This window comes from Pseudophryne corroboree, chromosome 3 (assembly GCF_028390025.1).
Source record: "Pseudophryne corroboree isolate aPseCor3 chromosome 3, aPseCor3.hap2, whole genome shotgun sequence".
In the NCBI taxonomy this organism is placed as follows: Eukaryota; Metazoa; Chordata; class Amphibia; order Anura; family Myobatrachidae; genus Pseudophryne; species Pseudophryne corroboree.
In genome coordinates, this window is record NC_086446.1 from 298958165 (window position 1) to 298974005 (window position 15841).

Below are 15841 nucleotides of genomic sequence, written 5' to 3' on the forward strand. Positions count from 1 at the left end.
CTGTAAATGTTGGAACGCAAATGTTCATAGATGCTTAATAAAACCTTATTTTTATATATATATATATATTTTTTTGTTTATAAGTGTTGATTATGCTAAAAGTGACTAATAAGGAACTAATAAGGAAACCGTGTTATATTTACGATATATTCAATATTTAAAATATTTAAAAGTGAAGATTAGGTGCCAGATATGTGATATAAAAAAGGATATAAAAAAGATAAAAAAGATAATAAGGAGAGAGCAGGGGAAGGGAATGGGTGAGGGTTTTTATAGAAAAGGAGCAATTTCGAATCCCTCGTTGAATCCTAGGGGTGCCATAGTTCTCAGCTCGAAAATCAAGAACATTTCTCTTTGTGACAGTTTATTCAAGATATCTCCGCCCCTTTCACCCAAGGTCACATTTTCTATACCTTTAAAGGTGAGGTTATCGGGGTTGGAGTTGTGTGCTTCTTGGAAATGCCTGTAAATCGCGTGCGTTGAAATTTTATTTTTTATATTTCTTACATGTTCTTGGATGCGTATTTTTAAACATCTCTTAGTTTTTCCAACATATCTCTGGCCGCACGTGCATTCCAACAGATAAATCACCATAGTGGAGTTGCAGTTAATGAAAGTTTTAATGGTATATTCTCGTGTATTGTCGCTGTTAGAGAACGTTTTTCTGTTTCTATGGACTAGTTTGCAAATTATGCAATTGCCGCATTTATAGCTTCCTTGACATTTCAATGTCGACGTAGGTTTTGTCGTTTTCAATAGACTTGGTGCTAAGATTTCTTTCAGGTTATTGCTTTTCCTATATACAATCTGTGGTTGAGGGGGGAGAATATCTTTAAGAATAGGATCCATCATAAGTATATTCCAATGTTTACTCAGTGATTGTTTGATGGCTGTTTCATGACAACTATAGGTTGTGACAAAAGGGATGAAGGGCCGTTGGAGAGCCTGATCAGTTTTAATTTGAGCATTCTGTGTGAGTTTTTCCTGGTTTTCTCCAGGGCTTTTGAAATAATTTCTTCCGGATACTCCCTTTCCTCAAATCTCCTGGCGTACAGCTGTAGTTGGCAGTCCTGGTCTTCCTTTTGGCTGCAGTTTCTTTTTATCCGATGGAATTGTGAATAAGGGATGTTTTGCTTCCAGTTTTTTTGGTGACAGCTTTTATAATGCAGGTAGCTGTTTGTATCAACCTTTTTCACGAAGTTGCAAGTGATGATTTCTGTTTCTTTTGATGACAGTACTAGATCCAGGAATTCGATCTTATCTTTGTTATGCTTTTCTGTGAATTTCAGATTGTATTGGTTTAGGGATATCTTCTGAAAGAAGTCCAGGAACGAGGATTTTGTCCCTTCCCAGATGATAAGTATATCATCAATATACCTTTTGTAGATCACCAGTTGGTCGGCAAATGCATTATTCAAAAAAAAAATTTCTTCTTCCCAGCTGCCCATTAGAAGGTTGGCGAAACTGGGGGCAAAAATAGTCCCCATGGCTGTTCCGCGTGTTTGCAGGTAAAAAGACTCTTTGAATTTAAAATAATTGTGACTCAGAATAAATCTGATAAAATCACAAATGTCTTTTTTGTGTACAGCAGTTAGACCAGTATCCCTATCCAGGAATTTTTTACAAGCAGTAATTCCAGTTTCGTGTATAATGCATGTGTACAAGCTTTCTACGTCGATAGTAACCCATAAGTAGGTTTCTTTCCAAGTTGTATTTTTCACAGTTTCCAGTACACTGTTGGTGTCCTTTAGGTAGGAAGGTAATCCAATTACATATTTTTTCAAGAAGAGGTCAATGTATTCAGATAGGTGTGAAGTTAGGGAGTCAATGCCCGCAATAATTGGTCTGCCCGGGGGATTTGTCATATTTTTATGTATCTTAGGAAGATAATAAAAAATTGGAATAATTGGGGATGTTATCATCAAGAACTGGTACTCTTCTTTCTCCAGGACATAGCAGTGTAGGTAATGTATCAGCAAAATTCTCAGGTCTTCGGTGTACTGTTGTGTGGGGTCTTGAGACAGTTGTTTATAGGAGTTGATGTCACTTAGGAGACGAGTAGCTTCTTTCTCATATGCTGATCTGTCTAAAATGACTACTCCTCCTCCTTTATCAGCCTGCTTGATTACAATTTCAGGGTTGGTCTTCAGGTTTTTCAAGGCTTGCTTCTCATGATTCTTCAAATTATTCTGTTTTATGGGTGGAAGATCTTGTTCACATAAGTCTTTCTTAACCAAGTCTTGAAATATGGCGATATGGTGTCCTTTGGATTCCAGCGGGTAGTATTTTGATTTTCTTTTTAAGCCTGATTTCGATTCAGGAATAGGGTTCTTGTCAGTTTCCTTTTTTGCAAAATGTCTTTTCAATGTGAGGTTTCTAGTAAATTTGTTAAGGTCTATGAAGGTGTTGAACTTATTCATCTGATTTGATGGTGCGAATTTTAGTCCTTTGCTCAATAATGAAATTTCAGATTCGTTAAGTTTGTGTTGCGAAAGGTTAAAAATTCCATTAGACGTATTTTCTAGTTCTGTTGGTATTTTCTTTTCGCGTTTTGTCCGCCCGCTGCCTCGGGTGCCTCTTCTTCTACGAAGGTCCTTTTTATTGGTGATGGTTTCTTGAACCGTTCTCGGAAGAAAGTTTTTTTCTGTGACTCTGGGTTGGTGGTATATGGATCGGGGGATAAAAAATCCGAGTCACTGTTTGAATCCTGTCGTTGAAGGGCAGTGAATCTGTTGGTCATAGTGAGTTTCTTGTGTTGCGGTGTATATGTTCTCTGTATTCCCAGATTTTGTCTCATTCTGGGTTGGCGGGGTGTGATTTTCCAGCCTCGCTTTCTTGGATCTTGGTAAATCGGATTTTTTTCCGTTCTGTTGGTAATAAATCTACTCCAATTTTTTACTCTGTTGTTGAGATAATCCTGTTTATCTCGTTGAAATTTTTTCTCCTTCCCTTTTATGACTTCTTCGATTTTTTCAAGTTTCTTAGTGAGGGTCAGATCATTAGCCTTAAAGATTTCTTTATCTTTATGGGGTAGCAAGAGTGTTTCTTTCAGTAGTAATTCTTCTTCCAATTTCTGGAGAGTCTTAGATTTTTCAGAAATAATTAATTTCATTAAATTAGTAGAACACTCGTGTAGGATTTTGTCCCAACTGGATATAAATTCCTGATCTTCAATACCAAAAGTGGGGTTTTTTTGTATCCGGAGACCCCTGGGAACTCTGTTGGCTGCAATATAGTGTTCTAGTCCTTTTATTTCCCACCAAGTTTTAATTTCTTTGGTTAATAATCTCTCTGTTTCCCAAAACAATTCGTCTATGTCATCTGTTTGTAAGGCCGCCTGTTGGGCTGTTTGGTTGTCTTCATTGAAGATTTTTTGGCACAGATTATTTCTTTTATCTAGGCCTCTATGTTTCAACATGGCAGGGAGAGTCTAGGGAATAACCGGCAGCTATACAGTAATAAGTGATTTATGTAAAACAATAGAGGATAGCGCCTAGGTAAATTCAGTAAGACCCCCTAAAACAGAGGAATATAATGACTATATAGTCAGGCCTAACACTCCTCACAAGTAAGTGGCATCTTTTAAACAATATGAAGATAAATATAAAAAATGAAGTATAAAAAGCGCCTAATCAACACTTATAAACAAAAAAATATATATATATAAAAATAAGGTTTTATTAAGCATCTATGAACATTTGCGTTCCAACATTTACAGATTAAATCCATTCATCAAAGATGGCCGTGCGTTCCAACAACCGGATATGATGTCGGCGGAAATGGAGTGTCCGTTTTCTGTTATACCTTCCAGGCCGGAAGTGACGTCGCGCTACAGCGGTTCATGTAAAACAACATATTACTGAACATTGAGCCATAATGAACCTCTCCCGTGTTTCTATTAAAGATTGCGCCGTCTCTCCCGTCCTCTATGACTTGAACTGAATATTACCGCTAACGGAAATGACGCGATGCGTTCCACGGCGATAACCGGAAGTGACGCTTTTGCGTTCCAAGCATCGTTCAACACTGTTTTTTAAACACTTGTTTTCTCCACTATAAAGATATATATATGTTCCATTTATACTATCCTCGCTATCTATAGACCACAAATGATATATATTTAAATTCTTATACTCCACTAAAATCCGGAAGGATACACAGGAAGTGAGATCACTTCCTTACATGTGACCACATATTTTAGTATAAAAATCCCAGGACTCCCACAGTATGTCATCCCCTTGAAGAAGTCCTCACACTAGGACGAAACGCGTTGGGACAGGGACTGGATGCTCACCCCTTTGACTTCCCATTCGTGGACAGATAAGCCATGTTTTTACCTTTTATCTTGTACGTTTGATACTTGCATTTACGGATGAAATCTAATCCGAAAACTATATATGTGGACAGATAAGCCTGCTATACTTCTTAATATTGTACGATTAATACCTGCATTTTAGAATTGAATCAGCTGCTATATATGTCCTTAAAACTTTTGTGCTGTTTTATCTATGTATGTAACCTGCATGTATGGCAGGAGTGTGTTTATTAAACTATTGTTTTTAACTAAACATAGTTTTTTACTATAAATTTGGAACCTGCACAGTTCCTATAAACTGCTTTTTAAACACCTGTGGAAATTTAAAAACAGTACACACTATGTCAATTTTATCTCTCCTTTACATGTCCGGTTTCTAAGAGTCATCCACCAGAAATATCCGCAGCTAAGTTGTTATACTTTGTCTGTTTTATTATCACAATTTTTCACAAAGAGTGATTCACCAACACTATTAGGCGCTTTTTATACTTCATTTTTTATATTTATCTTCATATTGTTTAAAAGCTGCCACTTACTTACTTGTGAGGAGTGTTAGGCCTGACTATATAGTCATTATATTCCTCTGTTTTAGGGGGTCTTACTGAATTTACCTAGGCGCTATCCTCTATTGTTTTACATAAATCACTTATTACTGTATAGCTGCCGGTTATTCCCTAGACTCTCCCTGCCATGTTGAAACATAGAGGCCTAGATAAAAGAAATAATCTGTGCCAAAAAATCTTCAATGAAGACAACCAAACAGCCCAACAGGCGGCCTTACAAACAGATGACATAGACGAATTGTTTTGGGAAACAGAGAGATTATTAACCAAAGAAATTAAAACTTGGTGGGAAATAAAAGGACTAGAACACTATATTGCAGCCAACAGAGTTCCCAGGGGTCTCCGGATACAAAAAAACCCCACTTTTGGTATTGAAGATCAGGAATTTATATCCAGTTGGGACAAAATCCTACACGAGTGTTCTACTAATTTAATGAAATTAATTATTTCTGAAAAATCTAAGACTCTCCAGAAATTGGAAGAAGAATTACTACTGAAAGAAACACTCTTGCTACCCCATAAAGATAAAGAAATCTTTAAGGCTAATGATCTGACCCTCACTAAGAAACTTGAAAAAATCGAAGAAGAAGTCATAAAAGGGAAGGAGAAAAAATTTCAACGAGATAAACAGGATTATCTCAACAACAGAGTAAAAAATTGGAGTAGATTTATTACCAACAGAACAGAAAAAAATCCGATTTACCAAGATCCAAGAAAGCGAGGTTGGAAAATCACACCCCGCCAACCCAGAATGAGACAAAATCTGGGAATACAGAGAACATATACACCGCAACACAAGAAACTCACTATGACCAACAGATTCACTGCCCTTCAACGACAGGATTCAAACAGTGACTCGGATTTTTTATCCCCCGATCCATATACCACCAACCCAGAGTCACAGAAAAAAACTTTCTTCCGAGAACGGTTCAAGAAACCATCACCAATAAAAAGGACCTTCGTAGAAGAAGAGGCACCCGAGGCAGCGGGCGGACAAAACGCGAAAAGAAAATACCAACAGAACTAGAAAATACGTCTAATGGAATTTTTAACCTTTCGCAACACAAACTTAACGAATCTGAAATTTCATTATTGAGCAAAGGACTAAAATTCGCACCATCAAATCAGATGAATAAGTTCAACACCTTCATAGACCTTAACAAATTTACTAGAAACCTCACATTGAAAAGACATTTTGCAAAAAAGGAAACTGACAAGAACCCTATTCCTGAATCGAAATCAGGCTTAAAAAGAAAATCAAAATACTACCCGCTGGAATCCAAAGGACACCATATCGCCATATTTCAAGACTTGGTTAAGAAAGACTTATGTGAACAAGATCTTCCACCCATAAAACAGAATAATTTGAAGAATCATGAGAAGCAAGCCTTGAAAAACCTGAAGACCAACCCTGAAATTGTAATCAAGCAGGCTGATAAAGGAGGAGGAGTAGTCATTTTAGACAGATCAGCATATGAGAAAGAAGCTACTCGTCTCCTAAGTGACATCAACTCCTATAAACAACTGTCTCAAGACCCCACACAACAGTACACCGAAGACCTGAGAATTTTGCTGATACATTACCTACACTGCTATGTCCTGGAGAAAGAAGAGTACCAGTTCTTGATGATAACATCCCCAATTATTCCAATTTTTTATTATCTTCCTAAGATACATAAAAATATGACAAATCCCCCGGGCAGACCAATTATTGCGGGCATTGACTCCCTAACTTCACACCTATCTGAATACATCGACCTCTTCTTGAAAAAATATGTAATTGGATTACCTTCCTACCTAAAGGACACCAACAGTGTACTGGAAACTGTGAAAAATACAACTTGGAAAGAAACCTACTTATGGGTTACTATCGACGTAGAAAGCTTGTACACATGCATTATACACGAAACTGGAATTACTGCTTGTAAAAAATTCCTGGATAGGGATACTGGTCTAACTGCTGTACACAAAAAAGCCATTTGTGATTTTATCAGATTTATTCTGAGTCACAATTATTTTAAATTCAAAGAGTCTTTTTACCTGCAAACACGCGGAACAGCCATGGGGACTATTTTTGCCCCCAGTTTCGCCAACCTTCTAATGGGCAGCTGGGAAGAAGAAAACATTTTTTTGAATAATGCATTTGCCGACCAACTGGTGATCTACAAAAGGTATATTGATGATATACTTATCATCTGGGAAGGGACAGAATCCTCGTTCCTGGACTTCTTTCAGAAGATATCCCTAAACCAATACAATCTGAAATTCACAGAAAAGCATAACAAAGATAAGATCGAATTCCTGGATCTAGTACTGTCATCAAAAGAAACAGAAATCATCACTTGCAACTTCGTGAAAAAGGTTGATACAAACAGCTACCTGCATTATAAAAGCTGTCACCAAAAAAACTGGAAGCAAAACATCCCTTATTCACAATTCCATCGGATAAAAAGAAACTGCAGCCAAAAGGAAGACCAGGACTGCCAACTACAGCTGTACGCCAGGAGATTTGAGGAAAGGGAGTATCCGGAAGAAATTATTTCAAAAGCCCTGGAGAAAACCAGGAAAAACTCAACACAGAATGCTCAAATTAAAACTGATCAGGCTCTCCAACGGCCCTTCATCCCTTTTGTCACAACCTATAGTTGTCATGAAACAGCCATCAAACAATCACTGAGTAAACATTGGAATATACTTATGATGGATCCTATTCTTAAAGATATTCTCCCCCCTCAACCACAGATTGTATATAGGAAAAGCAATAACCTGAAAGAAATCTTAGCACCAAGTCTATTGAAAACGACAAAACCTACGTCGACATTGAAATGTCAAGGAAGCTATAAATGCGGCAATTGCATAATTTGCAAACTAGTCCATAGAAACAGAAAAACGTTCTCTAACAGCGACAATACACGAGAATATACCATTAAAACTTTCATTAACTGCAACTCCACTATGGTGATTTATCTGTTGGAATGCACGTGCGGCCAGAGATATGTTGGAAAAACTAAGAGATGTTTAAAAATACGCATCCAAGAACATGTAAGAAATATAAAAAATAAAATTTCAACGCACGCGATTTACAGGCATTTCCAAGAAGCACACAACTCCAACCCCGATAACCTCACCTTTAAAGGTATAGAAAATGTGACCTTGGGTGAAAGGGGCGGAGATATCTTGAATAAACTGTCACAAAGAGAAATGTTCTTGATTTTCGAGCTGAGAACTATGGCACCCCTAGGATTCAACGAGGGATTCGAAATTGCTCCTTTTCTATAAAAACCCTCACCCATTCCCTTCCCCTGCTCTCTCCTTATTATCTTTTTTATCTTTTTTATATCTTTTTTATATCCTTTTTTATATCACATATCTGGCACCTAATCTTCACTTTTAAATATTTTAAATATTGAATAAATCGTAAATATAACACGGTTTCCTTATTAGTTCCTTATTAGTCACTTTTAGCATAATCAACACTTATAAACAAAAAAATATATATATATAAAAATAAGGTTTTATTAAGCATCTATGAACATTTGCGTTCCAACATTTACAGATTAAATCCATTCATCAAAGATGGCCGTGCGTTCCAACAACCGGATATGATGTCGGCGGAAATGGAGTGTCCGTTTTCTGTTATACCTTCCAGGCCGGAAGTGACGTCGCGCTACAGCGGTTCATGTAAAACAACATATTACTGAACATTGAGCCATAATGAACCTCTCCCGTGTTTCTATTAAAGATTGCGCCGTCTCTCCCGTCCTCTATGACTTGAACTGAATATTACCGCTAACGGAAATGACGCGATGCGTTCCACGGCGATAACCGGAAGTGACGCTTTTGCGTTCCAAGCATCGTTCAACACTGTTTTTTAAACACTTGTTTTCTCCACTATAAAGATATATATATGTTCCATTTATACTATCCTCGCTATCTATAGACCACAAATGATATATATTTAAATTCTTATACTCCACTAAAATCCGGAAGGATACACAGGAAGTGAGATCACTTCCTTACATGTGACCACATATTTTAGTATAAAAATCCCAGGACTCCCACAGTATGTCATCCCCTTGAAGAAGTCCTCACACTAGGACGAAACGCGTTGGGACAGGGACTGGATGCTCACCCCTTTGACTTCCCATTCGTGGACAGATAAGCCATGTTTTTACCTTTTATCTTGTACGTTTGATACTTGCATTTACGGATGAAATCTAATCCGAAAACTATATATGTGGACAGATAAGCCTGCTATACTTCTTAATATTGTACGATTAATACCTGCATTTTAGAATTGAATCAGCTGCTATATATGTCCTTAAAACTTTTGTGCTGTTTTATCTATGTATGTAACCTGCATGTATGGCAGGAGTGTGTTTATTAAACTATTGTTTTTAACTAAACATAGTTTTTTACTATAAATTTGGAACCTGCACAGTTCCTATAAACTGCTTTTTAAACACCTGTGGAAATTTAAAAACAGTACACACTATGTCAATTTTATCTCTCCTTTACATGTCCGGTTTCTAAGAGTCATCCACCAGAAATATCCGCAGCTAAGTTGTTATACTTTGTCTGTTTTATTATCACAATTTTTCACAAAGAGTGATTCACCAACACTATTAGGCGCTTTTTATACTTCATTTTTTATATATATATATATATATGTATATATATATTAACCATTTTAAAGAACCCGTATCTTACATGTGGAGAGTGTGCACAAAGATAGGTATACCAATTAGGCACAATACCACATTATATATACGCTCAATGCTGGCCCCCCCAACGCTAGGAACCAATCATATTATTGTTTCGTTTTATTAGCTTCATTTCTTTAACAGTCTCCAGCTGTATTTAACAACATGCTGCATAAATCAAATATTGTGGATATTATGGTTATACGTGTATTATTTTGTGTTTAAGATATGTTTTACATTGGTGCTGCAATATTCCAAAATTTTATGTATCTATTACCTTTTTAATTAGTGGTTAATCTTCTTTATTTGTAGGTATAATGTGTAACTGTTTCTTCTGTGCTTATACATATGAAAAGAGAGAAGAAAGAAATATATATATTTTTAAAAATATATATTACCACATATCCACCTCTAACCTTTGCAGCATTTGCAGTATACCATCCTCATAGTTGTTTCACTTTAACTTATTCTCAGAATCTCTTCATTATTTATACATATTTCCTATAGTTTGTAACTAATCATAATCCTTATTTCTAGCATCCCGAGACAATGAGAACGTCCATGACCAAGTACCTGATTCAATACAATATGAATCCCTCTCCAAGAAAGTTTTTTTGCCCATCAGAACACACAATTATCCCCCCCCTAAAAAAAAATTTTTTGATAATAATAAAGACAACCAACATACACATCACATAAAAAAGACACTCTAACTGCGATTGTTTTCCTTGTGGCTATATATTTTGCTTATGTTTACCCTTTACTATAGTCACATTATATTATGGACATTCCATTGATATCAGGAAATATTGAGATTTTATCCATCTAGTCCATATTTTTTCAAACATAGCCTTAGTATTTCGTGAAGCATACACATGTTTTTCATGAGAAACCGTAGAGTTAACTAATGATATCCAAATGGCAAAATCTGGTCCAAGAGATGCCATCCAGGTTCTAGCAATGCTAACTTTCGCAATTGAGCATATATTAATAACATATTTCTTACTGTATTTATCTAGCAAATCTGATTCCCAAATTCCCATTATACACAGTCTAGGTGATATAATATCTGGGGGTATACCTGTATTTATTATTATACGTTTTACTTTATCCCAAAAGCTTCTCACCCTTGAGCATTCCCATATGAGATGCCAGAATGTTTCTACATCTACCTTACATTTTGGGCACACATCAGTAATATGGGTGATATTCAGTATACCGCTTGTTGGTATCCCACTGCACAGTATACCAGTGTCAGAATCCTGACAACTGGCATATCAACACCTTTACTCCCTCTTGGGGGTCCACGACCCCCCTGGAGGGAGAATAGATAGTGTGGCACGCGTAGCCCACAGCGTGGCGAGCGTAGCGAGCCCGCAAAGGGCTCATTTGCGCTCGCCCTGCGGTCAACAAGCCGGCGGCCGAGATCCCGGCGCTGGTATGCTTGCCGCCGAGGACCCGGCCGCCGGCAACTCATACTACACCCGGTACTACTACCTGCCATTCTCTTAAGTCTAACCAGGGTGAGATAAGTCCTATGAAAAATAAATAACTGTATCTGTTGAAATCTAATTGAATTAGTTGACCCTTTAGGTGTAGCCATCGCGGTATTCCAAGCCTCATCTGTTAATGTACCGACATCTGCTTCCCATTTATCCCTGAGTCTGGGAAGAGCTTCACAGTGATAAGTATTTCCCCAGTCCCAACAGAAATTTTTGAATTGGTAAAATCTACTATATGTATTGGAAGCTCTTTAAACTGTATAAAAAGGGTGTGTCTCAATTGAAGATATCTAAAGAAATATGAGGCAGGTAAATCATATTCATTTTGCAGTTGAATAAAGTATCTCATGGTGTGTCCAACATAAAATTTCCATACAGTGTGAATACCTTTCGATCCCCACACTCGTTACATTTGCAGTGCCCTCAATTTATTTAGTATTTTAGATTCATATAGTGGAGTGTCAGGGTCTAATCACTCATTTTTCATTATTTTTATTACATATCTCCATATTTTAATTGCTTGAATAAATATAGGTGGATCTTTGTGATGATATTTTTTTGCGAGAATCGCTTGCAAAGGGGAGTGTTCTGGTGTAACCTGTGAGATTGAACTCCTAATCAATGGTGTCAGCTCTTCCCCCTTAATCCTTGTCCATAAATGAACCATATGGGCAGCTACATAGTATAACTTGAAATCTGGCAGTGACAACCCTCCACATTGCCTAGATCTCATCAGGGTATTCAATTGAATTCTGGGTCGCTTATTCATCCAGATCAATGATGATATTATACTATTTAATTTCCTAAATATCGAGTCTGTAATATAAATAGGGGAATGTCAAAAAATATAAAGAATTTTCAGTAGAACAACCATCCTTACCAGATTGATTCTACCTGTCACAGGAAGAGGTAATTTAATCCAGGATTTTATCTTTATATGAAGATATTCTAAAAAAAGGTTTTATGTTCAAAGGAACAAATTCCTGAGGTGAGTTAGTTATCCAAATGCCCAACTATTTAAATTGATCAACCCATTTCAGGGGAGGATTAACCTGTTGAACCCTTGAGCACACGCCCCGAAGCAGAAGAATATGTGATTTCCCCCAATTTATATTAAGACCCACATATATTCCATAAGTAAGAATCAATTGTAGAATTACCGGTATGGATTTAATATAGTCTGAAAGAAAAATGAGTAGATCATCAGCATATAATGCAACATTTTCTACACTGTTACCAACTTTAAGACCTAATATACCCAGGTGGGATCTTAAAACACATGCTAATAGTTCAATTGCTAGTGCAAATAATGTCGGGGATAATGGACAACCCTGTCTTGTACCCCTAGTCAGGGAAAATTATATGAAACATAACCATTAACTGATACCCGAGCTTTAGGGCCCATATATAACAATTGGATCCATTTAATAAAGCCTGGACCTATACCGTATGCCCGCATCACCTCCCATAAAAAAGGCCACTCTACCGAGTCAAAAGCATTATTGATGATTATTGCAACGTTTAGTCTAAACAAAGCTTGACTTCCTCATCTTTATTATCAATAATGAAACTCTGCTTGGTATGGGCATAAAACATAGAAAGTTAATTGAACTGCTCACATCTGCTGGTTATAATTTAATGACAGTCAGGGCATGAAAACAACCATTTTAACATTATTTGTGTGAAAATTAAATAATATAGACAAATATGTCCATTTGTAAGATAACTGTTGAGTGAAATGTTACATAGTTACATAGTTGTAGAGGTTGAAAAAAGACAAATGTCCATCGAGTTCAACCTATATTATAATTTTTTTTTTCCTGTTAATTAAATGCTGTATCCCTGGATATTTTTTTCTGCTAGAAATTTATCTAATCCATTTTTAATCTTATTGATTGAGTCCACCACTACTACCTTCTCTGGCAGAGAATTCCAAATCCTTACTGCTCTTACTGTGAAGAACCCTTTTCTCCATTGAGTATGCAATTTTTTTTACTTCTAACCTCAGGAGGTGTCCTCATGTCCGAAGTAGTGTTTTTTTGGTAAACAAATCGTTTGATAAATCCTTGTATTGTCCCTTAATGTATTTATAAATATTAATAATGTCCCCTCTCAGTCGCTTCTTTTCCAGTGTGAACATATCAAGCCTTTTAAGTCTTTCCTCATAATCCAGTGCCTCTAACCCCTTAACCAGTTTAGTGGTTCGCCTCTGAACCCTTTCGAATTCCAAGATATCTTTTTTATAGTATGGTGCCCAAAACTGTACACAATATTCCAGGTGTGGCCGCACCAATGATTTATACAGAGGAAGTGTAATCCTTACACTCTCATCCCTTGTCTCCATACCCCGTTTTATGCATGCTAACACCTTATTAGCATTTGTTGCTGTATTTTGACATTGCGTACTGCTACCAAGTTTATTATCGATTTGCACTCCCAAATCTTTTTCAACTACCGTTATCCCTACATTTACCCCATTTAGTTTATAGGCTGCCTGATTGTTCAAGGTCCAAAAGTGCATAACTTTACATTTGTCTATATTGAACCTCATTCTCCATTTATCCGCCCAGACCTCAAGTCTAGATAAGTGATTCTGTAGAGAATCAACATCCTTGTCTGAATTAATTATTCTACATAGTTTAGTATCATCTGCGAAAAATTGACACTGTGCTTTGCAGTGCCTCTCCTAGGTCATTAACGAATATGTTAAACAGCAATGGCCCGAGTACTGAGCCCTGCAGTATTCCACTGAGTACTGAAGCCCACTCAGAGTACATCCCAGTAATCCCCACTCGTTGTTTCCTATTAAACAGCCAATTACTCACCCAAGTACAAATGGTGTTTCCTACCCCAATCTCTCTTAGTTTGAGAATTAGTCTCCTGTGTGGAACTTTGTCAAAGGCCTTAGCGAAGTCCAAAAAGATCACATCCACGGCTTGACCCTGATCAATATCATCGCTCACTTTCTCGTAGAAGCTTATTAAGTTAGTTTGACATGACCTGTCCTTCACAAATCCATGCTGATTCCTAGTAATGACCTTGGAGGTATACAAGTACTCTAGTATGCTATACCTTTATATACCTTCTAGTATTTTCCCCACTATAGATGTCAAGCTCATCTGTCTATAGTTCCCGGGGAGCATTTTAATACCCTTTTAAAATATTGGGACTACCTCTGCTATATGCCAGTCCTTTGGTATCATTCCTGATCTAATTGACTAGCTGAAGATCAAATATAGAGGTTTTGATATCTCTACGTTGAGTTCCATAAGATCCCTGGGGTGGAGTCCATCCGGCCTAGGAGATTTATTTATCTTAATCTGACTTAGTCTCTACCAGACTACTCCCTCATTTACCCAAGTACCAAGCAACGGGTCGTTATTATAGTTTATGTCTTCTTTTGTGAATACTGATAAAAATAATTTATTAAATAAATCTGCTTTTTCCCTATCATCATTAATCAAGACATCCAACATGCCCTTTAAAGGCCCAATATTCTCTCTTTTTAACTTTTTACCGTTTATATACTTAAAGAACTTTTTGGGGTTTGTTTTAATCTCCTTTGCGATTTGTTTTTCATTTTCTATTTTAGCTGCTTTGATTGCTTTTTTTGCATTTTTTGGTACATTCCTTGTAGAACTGGAATGATTCCACCATTCCGTCAGACTTAAATGCTTTGAAAGCACGTCTCTTTTTACACATTTGCTCCTTGACCTTCTTATTAAGCCACATCTGTTTGAATTTCCTACTTCTGTTATTGCTGACTTTGGGAATATATAAATTAGTGTACTTATTGAGTGCAGTTGTAAAAACATCCCACATTTCAGCAGTATTCTTACCATGAAATACAATTTCCCAATTAATCTCCTTCATCGCTTGTTTCAGCAATGTGATTAGCTTTCCTAAAGTTAAAAGTCTTAGTTAAACCCTTATATTGTTGTTTTTGGAAGCTGATATCGAATGTCATCATATTGTGATCGCTATTTCCTAGGGTCTCCCCTGCTTTATTCTTTGTTATTATTTCCTCATTATTAGTTAGTACTAGGTCCAGTATAGCCCCTTGCCTAGTTGGTTCCTCAATTACCTGGGACAAGTAATGATCTTTTAGCATGTTTAAGAACCTGTTACCCCTAGCTGTATTTAGTGTTTCAGTGTTCCAGTTTATGTCCGGGTAATTAAAGTCCCCAACAATAATGACGTTCCCCATACCTGCAGTTTTTTTCGATTTGCTGCAAGAGTTGAAATTCATCAGCCACACTAATATCTGCCAGTTTATAGCATATCCCTATTAAAAGTTTTTTGTATCTTTACCCCCACTCGAAATCTCAACCCATAATGACTCTACGTTATCTCCAGTCCCCTCGTAAATGACCTCCTTTAAATATGGTTTTAAGAATGGTTTAACAGAGACAAACACCCCCTCCCTTTTTATTAATTCCTATCTCTCCCGAAGAGAGTGTATCCCTCAATGTTTGCCATCCAGTCGTGAGAATCGTCCCACCATGTCTCAGTAATGCCTATTATGTCATAATGGTCATTAAGTGCAATTGCCTCTAATTCCCCCATTTTACTTGTTAGGCTTCTCACATTTGCAATCATACACTTAAGTTTAGTAATTCCCTGATCCGCAAGTTTTGTTGTACATAACATTTCCTTAGGAACCTGGGTTTCCCTTAAATTACAATTACTGACTATTTTTCTCCTTCCCCCCTCTCCACCCCCATTGTACTTTATCCTTCCCACTATTCTTCGCTCTCT